The 14,374-nt window shown below is 46.6% G+C and overlaps 1 long non-coding RNA gene across 1 annotated transcript in view; it reads right to left on the bottom strand.

Moving 5' to 3' along the window:
• The window catches only part of LOC138853342 (uncharacterized), a 415,781-nt gene that overhangs the window by 287,489 nt on the left and 113,918 nt on the right, over positions 1-14,374 (bottom strand). The gene's annotated exons all lie outside the window — the stretch shown is intronic.

Here is a 14,374-nt window from a genome sequence, read left to right as displayed (position 1 = left end):
TATATAAAGTATTACATAACGTCTGACCCATGACAAAGGCTCAATACAATAGAAAGAGATATATATTTATATATATACACATACACACCCACACACCCACACCCACATCCACACACACACCCACACGTACACAAAAATTTTCACAAAATCACATTAATCATATGCACTGTATGCACAATGCAAAACAGGATACAAGTATCTCTCATCGTGCAAAAACCCAGCACGTAACATAAATACAAACTAAAACACACTGCATGTCGCAAATAACTTATTTCTCAAGAATCATGTTATACAAGACTGATACACATCATAATTATACATAAAAAATCTACTATATTATACCTACATTCTGAAAAGTGTTATATCTACCATAACGAGACCTTGAGCTCTACATCCACACTTGGATGCCATAAAGTCCCAATGAAAACCAGGAAACCATTCCAAACCCACATTCACAACACTCTCACGACCCCCCCCCCCCCCAGGGAGGCGAGCCCGCTGTTGCCCCCTGACTCCCTCCAACCTATGAAAACCCCTTCATTCACTCATATCCAATCACAGATTTACGAGAATCCCTAACGTTAGCATTCTATACCCCTCTGAGAAAGCCTGATCCCACCTCCTCCCATACAACTCTCTGTTACGACACATCGTACTATAGAACGTTACCGCAAGAACCTTTCTTCTCTCCTCACTATCCCCTCTCCCCCTCATCACCCACGACATATATATATAATCTACCATGATATAATCTAAAGCTCTTATGACACCCTCGTCTAACCCACCCATATCTAGACTTAGAGCACGCAAAACCGTCACCCCACGGCCCCCCACCCTCTGTACCAACCTACTTAACCAGCACCTAACCTCCTCTAGCCCTTCACAAAAGTAAACTACATGGAACGCTGTCTCATCCCCTCCACAGATACCACACCCCCCACCCTCTACAACCTGTCTGTTTCGTAATATCTCACCAGACGGAAGGATCCCATGCAGAAAACGAAACATCACCTCACGCGCCCGAGGTTTTAACTTCAATTTACTAAATCTAAACCAAATACTCTTCCACGCATACATGGGGAACAAACCCTCAACTGGGACAACGCACCTACCTACAAGTAACCTACACAAAACCCTTATACGAACCTTTCTCAGTTCCCTAACCAACATAACAGCCCTCAAAACTATTTCACATTCCCTCAACTCCATTCCTCGATACCACGTACCCAGCCTGTCGTGTATCCTTCCCAAACGCCCCGCGTTCACACCCTCACGCAACACTTCCCATTTAATGAACACACATTTAGCCCTCCGTCTCAAATCCAACAACCCCAACCCACCCTGACTTACAGGTAACATTACAACCTCCCTCCGTAACCAATCACAACGTGAACCCCATAAAAATTTGTACACCCGTCTTAGTATCCCCGCAATCGCTGTCCCTGTAATTGGGAACACAGCTGCAACATACCAAACCTTACTATACAATAAAATGTTCACGACTATCACTCGCTGTCTCAGAGTTAGGTGCTGGGGTCTCAGAACACCTAGACGCCCCACGATCCTTTCCAATAACCTATCCGAATTTTCCTCCCGCGCCGCAACCATGTCATCCCTATAAATAATACCACAAATCTTTAAAGACACCGCCCATTCTTTAACAACATTACATCTCCCCCCCACACCCCCCACCCAAGAACCCAACCCCATGCACCTTGACTTCGCACTATTTACCTGCATACCCGTGGCACTTCCAAATAATTGCACCACCTCGTCCAACACACTCATTGACATCCCTGCACGAAAGAGAACAGTGGTGTCGTCAACATATCCAATTAACCCCGGCCAGGCCCTCCCACCCCCCACACTTCCCGCACATGGCGTACATAAGCTACGGTCAACCATTCTATAAAAGGGGTCCTGGAAACACGCAAACAATATTTGGGACATGGGGCATCCCTGTCTAAGGCCTCTTCCCATTGCAATTTCCCTCCCCATACACCCATTAATCTGTATCCTCATTTTCGCCCCCTTGTACAACGTATTTACCCATTCGACTATTTCCTCCCCAAAACCCTGTCTCCTAAGTATAACCTGCAAAGCTCCCCTTTCCACTCTATCATATGCTCCCTGCCAGTCTAGAGCCAACAAAGCCGCCCCTCCACCCCCACCCTTAGCTTCCACAAAACTTCTCAGTATCCCATGTCCTTCAATCATCGACCTTCCCGGCAACCCGTACTGAGATTTTGACACCACCCTCTCCACTACACATTTGAACCTATTACCTAAAATTTTTGCAAACACCTTATAGTCTGCACACATCAGTGATATGGCTCGGTACTCCCGAAGGGTGGGCTGCCCCTTGACCTTCGGGACCAGCACTACTACTGCTGTTTCCTGCTTCTCCCCCAACTTACCCTTCTCCTTCATACTATTAAATAACCTAACTATAAATTCCTTTATCAACGCCCAATGTTGTAAATAAAATTCTACCGGGAGACCATCAATACCGGGAGCTTTCCCCTTCCTCATTCCCCTTAACGCATTCTCTATTTCCTCTGCCGTAATCTTCCCACCTAAAGCCTTTCGATCACTATTTCCTAAATTACACGTCACATACGTACACACCTTGTCCAATGCCCCGTCACCCACCCCCCCACTGTTCCAGTATTTCTCGTACCAAGCCTCCGCATACGCACACATCCCCTTCGTGGTTCGTATCTCCTGCCCTACTCTATAATTCCCAACCATCTCCGTTACCTCTAAACATGGTATAGCCGTCAGCGCCTGCCTTTGCTTTTGATGCCGCAAAACACACGCTGACGGCTTGTCGCCCCAAAGCACTTCCTCCACCCCTGCCTGCATCCTTACAGCTTGAAACCTTTCATTTTGCAACACCCTCAACCTCCCCTTTATTTCAGCTATTTCATCCATAGGAAAATTATTCCCACCCACCCCCCTCCCATAGCAACCTCTTAACCTATCCTCTAAATAGTTAGCCAGTCCATATTTTAAATTATTAATACGTTTTCCTTCTCTCACATAAAACTTTCTAATCCTTTCCTTTGCGACACTATCCCACCATGTCACAATGTCATCCACTCCCTGTTCTTCCACACTAAGCTCCCTCCATAGGACTGAAAACCCCTCCAACCCCTCCTCATCTCCTAACACACTTATATTCAATTTCCAATAACTTCTATATATGTCCGCGAGCGTCCCCCACCCAACCTCCACCACCACTGCCCTATGATCTGACATTGTAGTCTCAACAGTACTGAAAGATTTCACGTTCACTCCCTGAGAAAGGTACACTCTATCTAGTCTCGCAGCATAACCACTCCTAACAAACGTATATTCAGTCTCCCACACCGCTCCCCCAAAGGCATCACGTAACCTAACATCCCTTAATAAATCCCTAAGAGCCACAGACATATATCCAGCTCCTCTTGGGTCCACATCAGCCACCCTGATTACACTATTCCAGTCCCCACCAACTATCGCCACCTCTGGCAGTGCACTTAAGAAAAACACAAGATCCTCACACACAAAATCATTCTTTACCTTTATGTTATTTTCTGCCGGCGCATACACACTCACAAAAGACACACGCTTACCCATCCACCACCCATCCACACGCAACACCCTCCCTCCCCCTCCTCCCTCTCTTCTCTGCAAAACAAACGGGCTCGTCTCCCTTATTAAAATTCCCACACCACCTTTTAGACGGGGAGATGGCAGGGTAACTACCCGAAATCCTGCCACCTCCAACACCCTACCCTCTTTGAAATTGTGCTCCTGCAGGAACACAACATCCACTCTAGATTTATTCAGAAAATTACGAAACCAATCTCTCTTCATACCGCTACATAACCCATTAACATTTACAGACATACACCTAAGGCCTATTAAAGTTTCCACCCCTGCTTCCTCTCATCACTCTTTACAACTCCAGAGCTTGAATTTACGTTCAACACCTTCAGAGTGCTCTCTTTCCCTCCCCCCTTCTTCCGGTGCCTCCTATCATGGCTACCACCACCTACACCACTACCTTCACACCTGACCTCAGTCTTTTTCCCAGGCCTTTGTGCAGGCGTAAGGACGTCATCAGAATCTGATGTAGCCGCCCTCTTTCTCGTGACAGTCATGTTACACATATCTTGATCAGATGTTACCTCTCGATGAACCTCCACCTCCACCTGAGAATGGTGTAATGAGTCAATGGATGACTCCAAACCACCATCACGTCCCAAATTACCATGTCTCAGACTTTCTGGAAGCGACGATTCTCCAATGACACCACGCTCAGATGTAACATCCCTCTCTGGTGGTGACGTCTTCAACACCTCCACCAATTCCTCCTCAATCTCATGAACCTTCTCTTGTACTTGCTGCTCCTCCTTATCCACAGGAGACGACACCTGATCAGGCAGTTGGGGGCGGGACTCCAACTCACCACCAGTCCTGTGTGCCCGATCCACTATCTCGCTCCACAAAACACCACGCCCTCCATCCGATGTTTGTTCCTCACCTGCCACCTTTGAAGCAGGGGCTGCGACGTCCACCACAGGTCCAGGCACATGTCTTCGCTTGTCACAGGTCGCCGCTATGTGATCATACCACATAGGCGGCACGTACGTCGTTGTCCTGGGTACATTACCATTACCTGCGTCCTGAAATCTTGTAGGTACACATAGGATGGTATTTGGTGCCTCAAAGTCATTTTGAGGTTGAAAGAACCCTCTGGAAAACCAGCATAGGCTCCTGCCGCCCACGTACCATGTTGAGCATAATGCACCGTCCCATACTTCTCAAAAACTTTCCTTATATCTGCCTCGTCCGCCTCAAAGGGAACGTTGCGTAACTTGATCCACGTATAATACCGTGAAACATCTATCATTCTTACAGTGACAGCTGGTGTGACGTTAAGACTCACGTCCTGAAACCTGGTGATTAACGATTCATAAACCGTTGCAGATAGCAGTTTGACGAAAATTCGTTGTCCTCCGTTCAATGCTACACCATACAAGTCACAATCTTGTACTCCATAAGTCTCCCGTATGATCTTTGGCAATAAGACTTGCGCAGAACTGGTCGTTATCGTTCCTTTAAGTAGCTCGATGCCTACAGTATTTATCCTTCGTCTCAGACTAACCGCCATCCTGACGATCACAGTGCACCTAAGTTGTTAGCCGAGGTGTGACAGCACCACTTCACACCACTGCAGCCAGGTAACTGACTTTCTGACAGCTCTGTGACTGAAGAAATACTTCCTAACATCCCTTTGGCTCATGTGAGTCTTCAACTTCCTATTGTGACCTCTTGTTGTTGTGTCCCTTCTCTGGAACATCCTGTGTTTGTCCACCTTGTCAATTCCTCGCAGTATTTTATATGTCGTTATCATGTCTCCCCTGACCCTACTGCCCTCCAGTGTCGTCAGGCCGATTTCCCTTAACCTTTATTCGTAGGACAATCCCTTGGCTTTGGAACTAGTCTTGTTGTGAACCTTTGCACTTTCTCTAATTTCTTGACGTGAACAAAAGCATTTTTTCTTCTGGTTAAACACAGAAAAATTCTCTTTTAAAATAGTTCTCTGCAGCAAACCAGAAATTATTCCTCACTATAAGAGAAATATTTACATACACTGCAGAGGGAACAGCCGGAGACTCGCTTGTCACTGCTGACATTGGGTATTTATTTAACGTGACGCGGCAACTGCAGTTTTAATGGTGGTAGTGTGGGTAGAAGTCACTGCTGGCGTGGTAGTGTGAGCGTGTGTGTGTGTGTGTGTGTGTGTGTGTGTGTGTGTGTGTGTGTGTGTGTGTAGTGTGTATGTGTGTAGTGTGTGTATGTGTGTGTGTGTGCTTGTGTAGTGTGTGTGTGTGTGTGTAGTGTGTATGTGTGTAGTGTGTGTATGTGTGTGTGTGCTTGTGTAGTGTGTGTGTGTGTGTGTGTGTGTGTGTATGTGTGAGTACTCACCTAATTGTGGTTGCAGGGGTCGAGACTCAGCTCCTGGCCCCGCCTCTTCACTGATCGCTACTGGATCCTCTCTCTGCTTCCTGAGCTTTGTCATACCTCTTCTTAAAACTATGTATGGTTCCTGCCTCCACTACTTCACTTGCTAGGCTATTCCACTTGCTGACAACTCTATGACTGAAGAAATACTTCCTAACGTCCCTGTGACTCGTCTGAGTCTTCAGCTTCCAGTTGTGACCCCTTGTCCCTGTGTCCCCTCTCTGGAACATCCTATCTCTGTCCACCTTGTCTATTCCCCGCAGTATCTTGTATGTCGTTATCATGTCTCCCCTGACCCTTCTGTCCTCCAGTGTCGTCAGTCCGATTTCCCTTAACCTTTCCTCGTACGACATTCCCTTGAGCTCTGGGACTAGCCTTGTTGCAAACCTTTGTACTTTCTCTAACTTCTTGACGTGCTTGACCAGGTGTGGGTTCCAGACTGGTGCTGCATACTCCAGTATGGGCCTAACATACACAGTGTACAGTGTCTTGAACGATTCCTTATTAAGGTATCGGAACGCTATTCTCAGGTTTGCCAGGCGCCCGAATGCTGCAGCGGTTATTTGGTTGATGTGTGCCTCCGGTGATGTGCTCGGTGTTATGGTCACCCCAAGGTCTTTCTCCCTGAGTGAGGTCTGTAGTCTTTGTCCACATAGCCTATGCTCTGTCTGCGGTCTTCTTTGCCCCTCCCCAATCTTCATGACTTTGCAGATTGTGTGTGTGTGTGTGTGTGTGTGTGTGTGTGTGTGTGTGTGTGTGTGTGTGTGTGTAGTGTGTGTGTACTCACCTATTTGTACTCACCTATTTGTGGTTGCAGGGGTCAAGTCATAGCTCCTGGCCCCGCCTCTTCGCTGATTGCTACTAGGTCCTCTCTCTCCCTGCCCCATGAGCTTTATCATACCTCGCCTTAAAACTATGTATGGTTATCGCCTCCACTACGTCACTTTCTAGGCTATTCCACGGCCTGACTATGATTGAAGAAATACTTCCTAACATCCCTTTGATTCATCTGAGTCTTCAACTTCCAATTGTGACCTCTTGTGTCTGTGTCCCTTCTCTGGAACATCCCGTCTTTGTCCACCTTGTCTATTCCGCGCAGTATTTTATATGTCGTTATCACGTCACCCCTGACCCTCCTGTCCTCCAGTGTCGTCAGGCCGATTTCCCGCAACCTTTCTTCGTAGGACAATCCCCTTAGCTCTGGGACTAGTCTTGTTGCAAACCTTTGCACTTTCTTGACGTGCTTGACCAGGTATGGATTCCAAGCTGGTGCTGCATACTCCAGTATGGGCCTGACGTAAATGGTCTTGAACGATTCCTTACTGAGGTATCGGAATGCTATCCGTAGGTTTGCCAGACGCCCGTATGCTGCAGCAGTTATCTGATTGATGTGCGCCTCAGGAGATATGCTCGGTGTTATACTTACCCCCAGATCTTTTTCCTTGAGTGAGGTTTGCAGTCTTTGGCCATCTAGACTATATTGTGTCTGCGGTCTTCTTTGCCCTTCCCCAATCTTCATGACTTTGCATTTGACAAGGTTAAACTCAAGGAGCCAGTTGCTGGACCAGGCTTGTAGCCTGTCCAGGTCTCTTTGTAGTCCTGCCTGATCCTCGTCCGATTTGATTCTTCTCATTAACTTCACATCATCTGCAAACAAGGGCACTTCTGAGTCTATCCCTTCTGGCCACAAAATAGAGCGAAACACCAACGTCAAAGACCTGGGAGTGATCATGTCGGAGGATCTCACCTTCAAGGACCATAACATTGTATCAATCGCATCTGCTAGAAAAATGACAAGATGGATAATGAGAACCTTCAAAACTAGGGAGGCTAAGCCCATGATGACACTCTTCAGGTCACTTGTTCTATCTAGGTTGGAATATTGCTGCACACTAACAGCACCTTTCAAGGCAGGTGAAATTGCTGTCCTAGAAAATGTACAGAGAACCTTCACGGCGCGCATAACGGAGATAAAACACCTCAATTACTGGGAGCGCTTGAGGTTCCTAAACCTGTATTCCCTGGAACGCAGGCGGGAGAGATACATGATTATATAGACCTGGAAAATCCTAGAGGGACTAGTACCGAACTTGCACACGAAAATCACTCACTACGAAAGCAAAAGACTTTGCAGACGATGCAACATCCCCCCAATGAAAAGCAGGGGTGTCACTAGCACGTTAAGAGACCATACAATAAGTGTCAGGGGCCCGAGACTGTTCAACTGCCACCCAGCATACATAAGGGGGATTACCAACAGACCCCTGGCAGTCTTCAAGCTGGCACTGGACAAGCACCTAAAGTCGGTTCCTGACCAGCCGGGCTGTGGCTCGTACGTTGGTTTGCGTGCAGCCAGCAGCAACAGCCTGGTTGATCAGGCTCTGATCCACCAGGAGGCCTGGTCACAGACCGGGCCGCGGGGGCGTTGACCCCCGGAACTCTCTCCAGGTAAACTCCAGGTTATGTCATTCACATATACCAAAAACAGCACAGGTCCTAGGACTGACCCCTGTGGAACCCCGCTTGTCACAGGCGCCCACTCTAACACCTCGTCACGTACCGTGACTGGTTGTTGCCTCCCTGTCAGGTATTCTCTGATCCATTACAGTGCCTTTCCTGTTATGTGTTCCTGATCCTCCAGCTTTTGCAGTAACCTCTTGTGAGGAACTGTGTCGAAGGCCTTCTTGTGTGTGTGTGTGTGTGTGTGTGTGTGTGTGTGTGTGTGTGTGTGTGTGTGTGTGTGTGAGGGTGTGTGTGAGGGTGTGTGTACTCACCTAATTGTGGTTGCAGGGGTCGAGACTCAGCTCTTGGTCCCGCCTCTTCACTGATCGCTACTAGGTCCTCTCTCTCTCTGCTCCATGAGCTTTGTCATGCCTCGTCTTAAAGCTATGTATGGTTCCTGCCTCCACTACGTCACTTGCTAGGCTATTCCACTTCCTAACGACTCTATGACTGAAAAAATACTTCCTAACATCCCTGTGACTCGTCTGAGTCTTGAGCTTCCAATTGTGACCCCTTGTTTCTGTGTCCCCTCCATGGAACATTCTGTCTCTGTCCACCTTATCTATTCCACTCAGTATCTTGTATGTCGTTATCATGTCTCGCCTGACCCTTCTGTCCTCCAGTGTCGTCAGTCCGATTTCCCTCAACCTTTCATCGTAGGACATTCCCCTGAGCTCCGGAACTAGCCTTGTTGCAAACCTTTGTACTTTCTCTAACTTCTTGACGTGCTTGACCTGACTAGTGTGGGTTCCAAACTAGAGCTGCATACTCCAGTATGGGCCTGACGTACACAGTGTACAGTGTCTTGAACGATTCCTTATTAAGGTATCGGAACGGTATTCTCAGGTTTGCCAGGCGCTCATATGCTGCAGCAGTTATCTGGTTGATGTGTGCCTCCGGAGACGTGCTCGGTGTTATGGTCACCCCAAGATCTTTCTCCTTGAGTGAGGTTTGCAGTCTTCGTTCACCTAGCCTATACTCTGCGGTGTTCTTTTCCCTTCCCCAATCTTCATGACTTTCCATTTGGCAGGTTTGAATTCGAGAAGCCAGTTGCTGGACCACGTGTCCAGTCTATCCAGGTCTCTTTGTAGTCCTACCTGATCCTCATCCGATTTAATTCTTCTCATCAACTTCACATCATCTGCGAACAGGGACACTTCAGAGTCTATCCCTTCCATCATGTCATTCACATATATCAAAAATAGCACTGGTCCCTGTTAGACCCCGCTCGTCACAGGCGCCCACTGTGATACCTCTTCACGTACCATGACTCATTGTTGCCTCCCTGTCAGGTATTCTCTGATCCATTGCAGTGCCCTTCCTGCTATACGCGTCTGATCCTCCAGCTTCTGCACTAATTTCTTGTGAGGAACTGTGTCGAAGGTCTTCCTGCAGTCCAGGAAAATGCAGTCCACCCACCCCTCTCTCTCGTGTTATACTTCTCTTTCCTTGTGATAAAACTCCAGAAGGTTTGTGACACAGGATTTTGCCTTCCGTGTGTGTGTTCAGTGTGTGCGTGTGTGTGTGTGTGTGTGTGCGTGTGTGTGTGTGTGTGTGTGTGTGTGTGTGTGTGTGTGTGTGTGTGTACTCATATGTACTCACCTATATGTTGTTGCAGGGGTCGAGTCATAGCTCCTAGCCCCGCCTCTTCACTGGTCGATACTAATTCAATCTCTCCCTGCTCCATGATATTTGTCATACCTCTTCTTAAAACTATTTATGGAACTTGCTTCCACTACTTCACTCTCCAGAGTATTCCAGTTCCTGACAACTCTAAGACTAAAGAAATGCTTCCTAACATCCCTATGGCTCATCTGGGTTTTCAGTTTCCAATTGTGTCCCCGTGTTTCTGTATCCCATCTCTGAAACATTCGATCCTTGTCCACGTTGTCAATGCCTCTTAGTATTTTATACGTTGTTTATTTTTTACGTTGTTATCATGTCCCCTCTATCCCTCCTATCATCTAGCGTCATCAGGGTGAGTTACCTAAACCTCTCCCCATAAGACATACCCCTCAGATCCGGGACTAACCGTGTTGCAAATTTTTGCACTTTCTCCGATTTCATGACGTGTTTGACTAAGTGAGGGTTCCATACTGGCGCTGCATATTCCAGTATAGGCGTTACGTACACTGTGTACAATGTCGTGAATGACTCCTTACTCAGATGTCTAAACGCCAATCTCAGGTTTGCCAATAACCCATATGCTGCAGCAGTTATTTGATTGATGTGTGCCTCAGGGGATATGTTCGTTATAATGCTTACCCCAAGATCCTTTTCTTTAACTGACTTTTGCAGCTGTTGGTTTCCTAACCTGCACTCCGTCTGCGGTCTTCTGTGTCCTTCCTTAATCTTCATGACCTTACACTTACTGGGGTTAAACTCCAGGAGCCATTTGTCAGACCATACTTGTAGTTTGTCCAGATCCCCTTGTAATCTTAACTGATCCTCTCCCACTTGTATTCTCCTCATCAGTTTCACATCATCAGCGAACAGTGACACTTCTGAATCTATTCCTTCCACCATGTCATTCACGTATACAAGAAACAGCACCGGGCCTAAGACTGAATCTTGTGGAACCCCACTCGACACATTCGCCCACTCCGACACTTCAGCACTACCAACACACGTTGTTTCCTTCCTGTCAGGTATTCCCTGATCCATTGCAGTACTTTCCCCTTTATTCCTGCCTGCTCCTCTAATTTTTGCACCAGTCTCTTGTGTGGTACTGTGTCAAAAGCCTTCTTGCAATCTAAAAAGATGCAATCTACCCATCCCTCTCTCTCCTGTCTTACTTCTGTTACCTTATCGTAGAACTCAAGTAAATTTGTGACACAGGATTTCCCATCTCTGAAGCCGTGCTGACTGTCATGTATGAGCCCAATCTTTTCAATGTGTTCCACTACTTTTCTCCTGATAATCTTTTCCATGACTTTACATACTATACAAGTCAGTGACACTGGTCTGTAGTTTAATGCTGCCTGTCTGTCCCCTTTCTTAAAAATTGGAACTACATGTGCTGTCTTCCACGCCTCAGGCAACTGCCCTGTTTCGATAGATTTACTGAAGATTGCTGCTAATGGCACACACAGTTCCTCTGCTCCCTCTCTCAGTATCCATGGAGATATGTTATCTGGGCCCACCGCCTTTGAGGTATCGAGTTCGTCTAGCAGTTTCTTCACCTCTACCTTGGTTATGTGTATTGTGTCCAGCACCTGCTGGTGCACCCTACCTCCACAGTTTGCTGGAAGCATTCCTGACTCTATTGTGAATACTTCTCTAAATCTTTTGTTTAGTTCATCACATACTTCTTGGTCACTCTTCGTGAGCTCCCCTCCTTCTTTCCTCAGTCTGATTACCTGGTCCTTGACTGTTGTTTTTCTCCTAATGTGACTGTATAACAACTTTGGTTCAGATTTGGCTTTTGATGCTATGTCGTTCTCGTATTGCCTCTGGGCCTCTCTCCTTATCCTTGCATATTCGTTTCTGGTTCTTCTGCTCAGCTCCTTGTTTTCTTGAGTCCTTTGCCTTCTATACCTTTTCCATGCTCTAGCACACTTGGCTTTGGCCTCTTTACACCTCCAATTAAACCATGGGCTCACTCTGGTCTTACCATTTTTTCTGTTGCCCTTTGGTATGAACCTTTCCTCTGCCTCCCTGCACTTAGTGGTTACTATTTCCATCATTTCATTTACTGCCTTTCCATCTAGTTCTCTTTCCCACTGCATTTCATGCAGGAAACTTCTCATTCCTATGTAGTCCCCTTTTTAGAAGTTTAGTTTCTCTCTTTGTTCTCGTGCTGCTGCATTCTCCACTGTTAACTCAACAAGATATTCAAAACTCAGGACATCATGATCACTAGCACCAAGGGGTCTTTCGTGGGTGATATCCCTTATGTCTGAATTATTCAAGGTGAATATGAGATCCAGCATTGCTGCAACATCCTCTGCTCTCTCTCTCTTGTTGTTTCCCTAACATGTTGATACATAAAGTTCTCCAATACAGTCTCCAACATTTTAGCCCTCCATGTTTCTGGTCCCCCATGTGGCTCTAGGTTTTCCCAGTCAATCTCTTTATGATTGAAATCCCCCATTATAAGAAATTTTGTCCTACCCATATGAGCCCTCCTGGCCACTTCAGCTAGTGTATCCACCATTGCCCTATTGCGCACATCATACTCTGAAGTGTTCCTACAATGAAGTCGTCTGTTTCCCTTCTTTCCATTCCTCCCATCTCCTCAAAACTCCACTGGATTTTTATGAGCAATGCTACTCCTCCCCCTCCTCTGTTCTCTCTGTCTTTCCTCATAATCTGATATCCAGGTGAAAAAATTGCATCTGTTATCATCCCTGTAAGTTTTGTCTCTGTTAGTGCTATGATGTCAGGTGATGCATCAACGATGCGTTCTTGCCACTCTTCACTCTTACTTGTTATTCCATCTGCATTGGTGTACCATACCTTTAGCTTCCTTTGTATTACTGTATTTTGGGAGATGGAAGAGGAAGGTGCAGGCTGGGAGGGTGGGAGGCAGGGCACAGTATTATGGGAGGCTGCTGTGATTGTGGAATTAGTGCTTAGGGGGGTGGTGGCTATGGAATGAGGTTCGTTTCTGTTTACTGTGTTTGGTTGATATGTGGTGACAGGGGTTGAGAGGTTTCTGTAAGCATTTGTGTTTGATGTTCCCCCAAAGGCTGAGTTTTCCTGTCTGTCGTTGCCTGTCCTGTCTCTCTTTCCTTCCACTGGTTCCGTCTTCTCTCACTTTCAGTTGTTCCCTTTCCTTTCGTGTTCTGTCTCGATTGAGGAACACTTTTTGATAATCTGGAGAGTCCTTTAACAATGGTTTCTGTTCTAGTATCCTGTTCCGTACCACATCTGTCTTGAATGTCAATCTGATTGGTCGATTTTTTTCCCTCGAATACCCCCCAAGTCTGCGAAAATTTTCTACCTGAGACATGTCCCTCTCTCCTGTTATTGCAATGTTCTTAATCTCTGTTTTCTCCCAATGCTTTCTTTCATCATAGGTCTGCCCTTCAGCCTCCTTAAGCCCATGAATAATTATTGACCTCTCCCTCTCCTCTTCCCATTTCTTTTCCCTCTGTATCTCTGGATCTGATTTAAGCATCTCCTTTGCTGTTTCCTTAATCATCTCCCAGACACCATGATGACCTGATATTACTGCTGCAAAAGACTGCTTAGATCCATTCCCTCCTTCAGTCCCCTCGCTGCCTGCTGATGTTCCCATTTCAGTAATCTTGCTCCTTTTGGACCTCATCTTTAGATCCTGCTTCAGCACATCCATTTCTTCCTCCAGTCTCTTTATCTTTGCCTCAGCTACTACAGCTCGTGATTCCCAATTCTTGCTCTCTGCAGAAATTTGCTCTAACATACTATTGCAAAGCTCGTTTAACATTTTCTCCCATTGTTGTTCCATTTTGTTCTTGAGCCGTTCTACCCATTCTTCCTTTTCCGGCCAGCCATCATCGGTTCCCTTGCCTTGACGTTTTCCCTTCTGAGAGCCCATTTTGTTTTTATCCTGTTGGGATGTTCTACTACTTCAGCTTATCGTAAAAATGTGTGTGTGGTGGGGGCATTTATAAGCTGTGTGTGTGTATGTGTGTGTATGTGTGTGTGTGTATGTGTGTGTATGTGTATGTCTGTGGGTGTATGTGTGTGTATGTATGTATGTATATGTGTGTGTGTATGTGTATGTGTATGTGTGTGCGTATGTGTGTGTGTACTCACCTAGTTGAGGTTGCAGGGATCGAGTCCGAGCTCCTGGCCCCGCCTCTTCACTGATCGCTACTAGGTCACTCTCCCTGAACCGTGAGCTTTATCATACCTCTGCTTAAAGCTATGT

This window comes from Cherax quadricarinatus, chromosome 2, assembly GCF_038502225.1.
Source record: "Cherax quadricarinatus isolate ZL_2023a chromosome 2, ASM3850222v1, whole genome shotgun sequence".
NCBI lineage: Eukaryota > Metazoa > Arthropoda > Malacostraca > Decapoda > Parastacidae > Cherax > Cherax quadricarinatus.
Note: the sequence above shows the minus strand (reverse complement) of the source record. Positions and strands in the feature narration are given on the sequence as shown.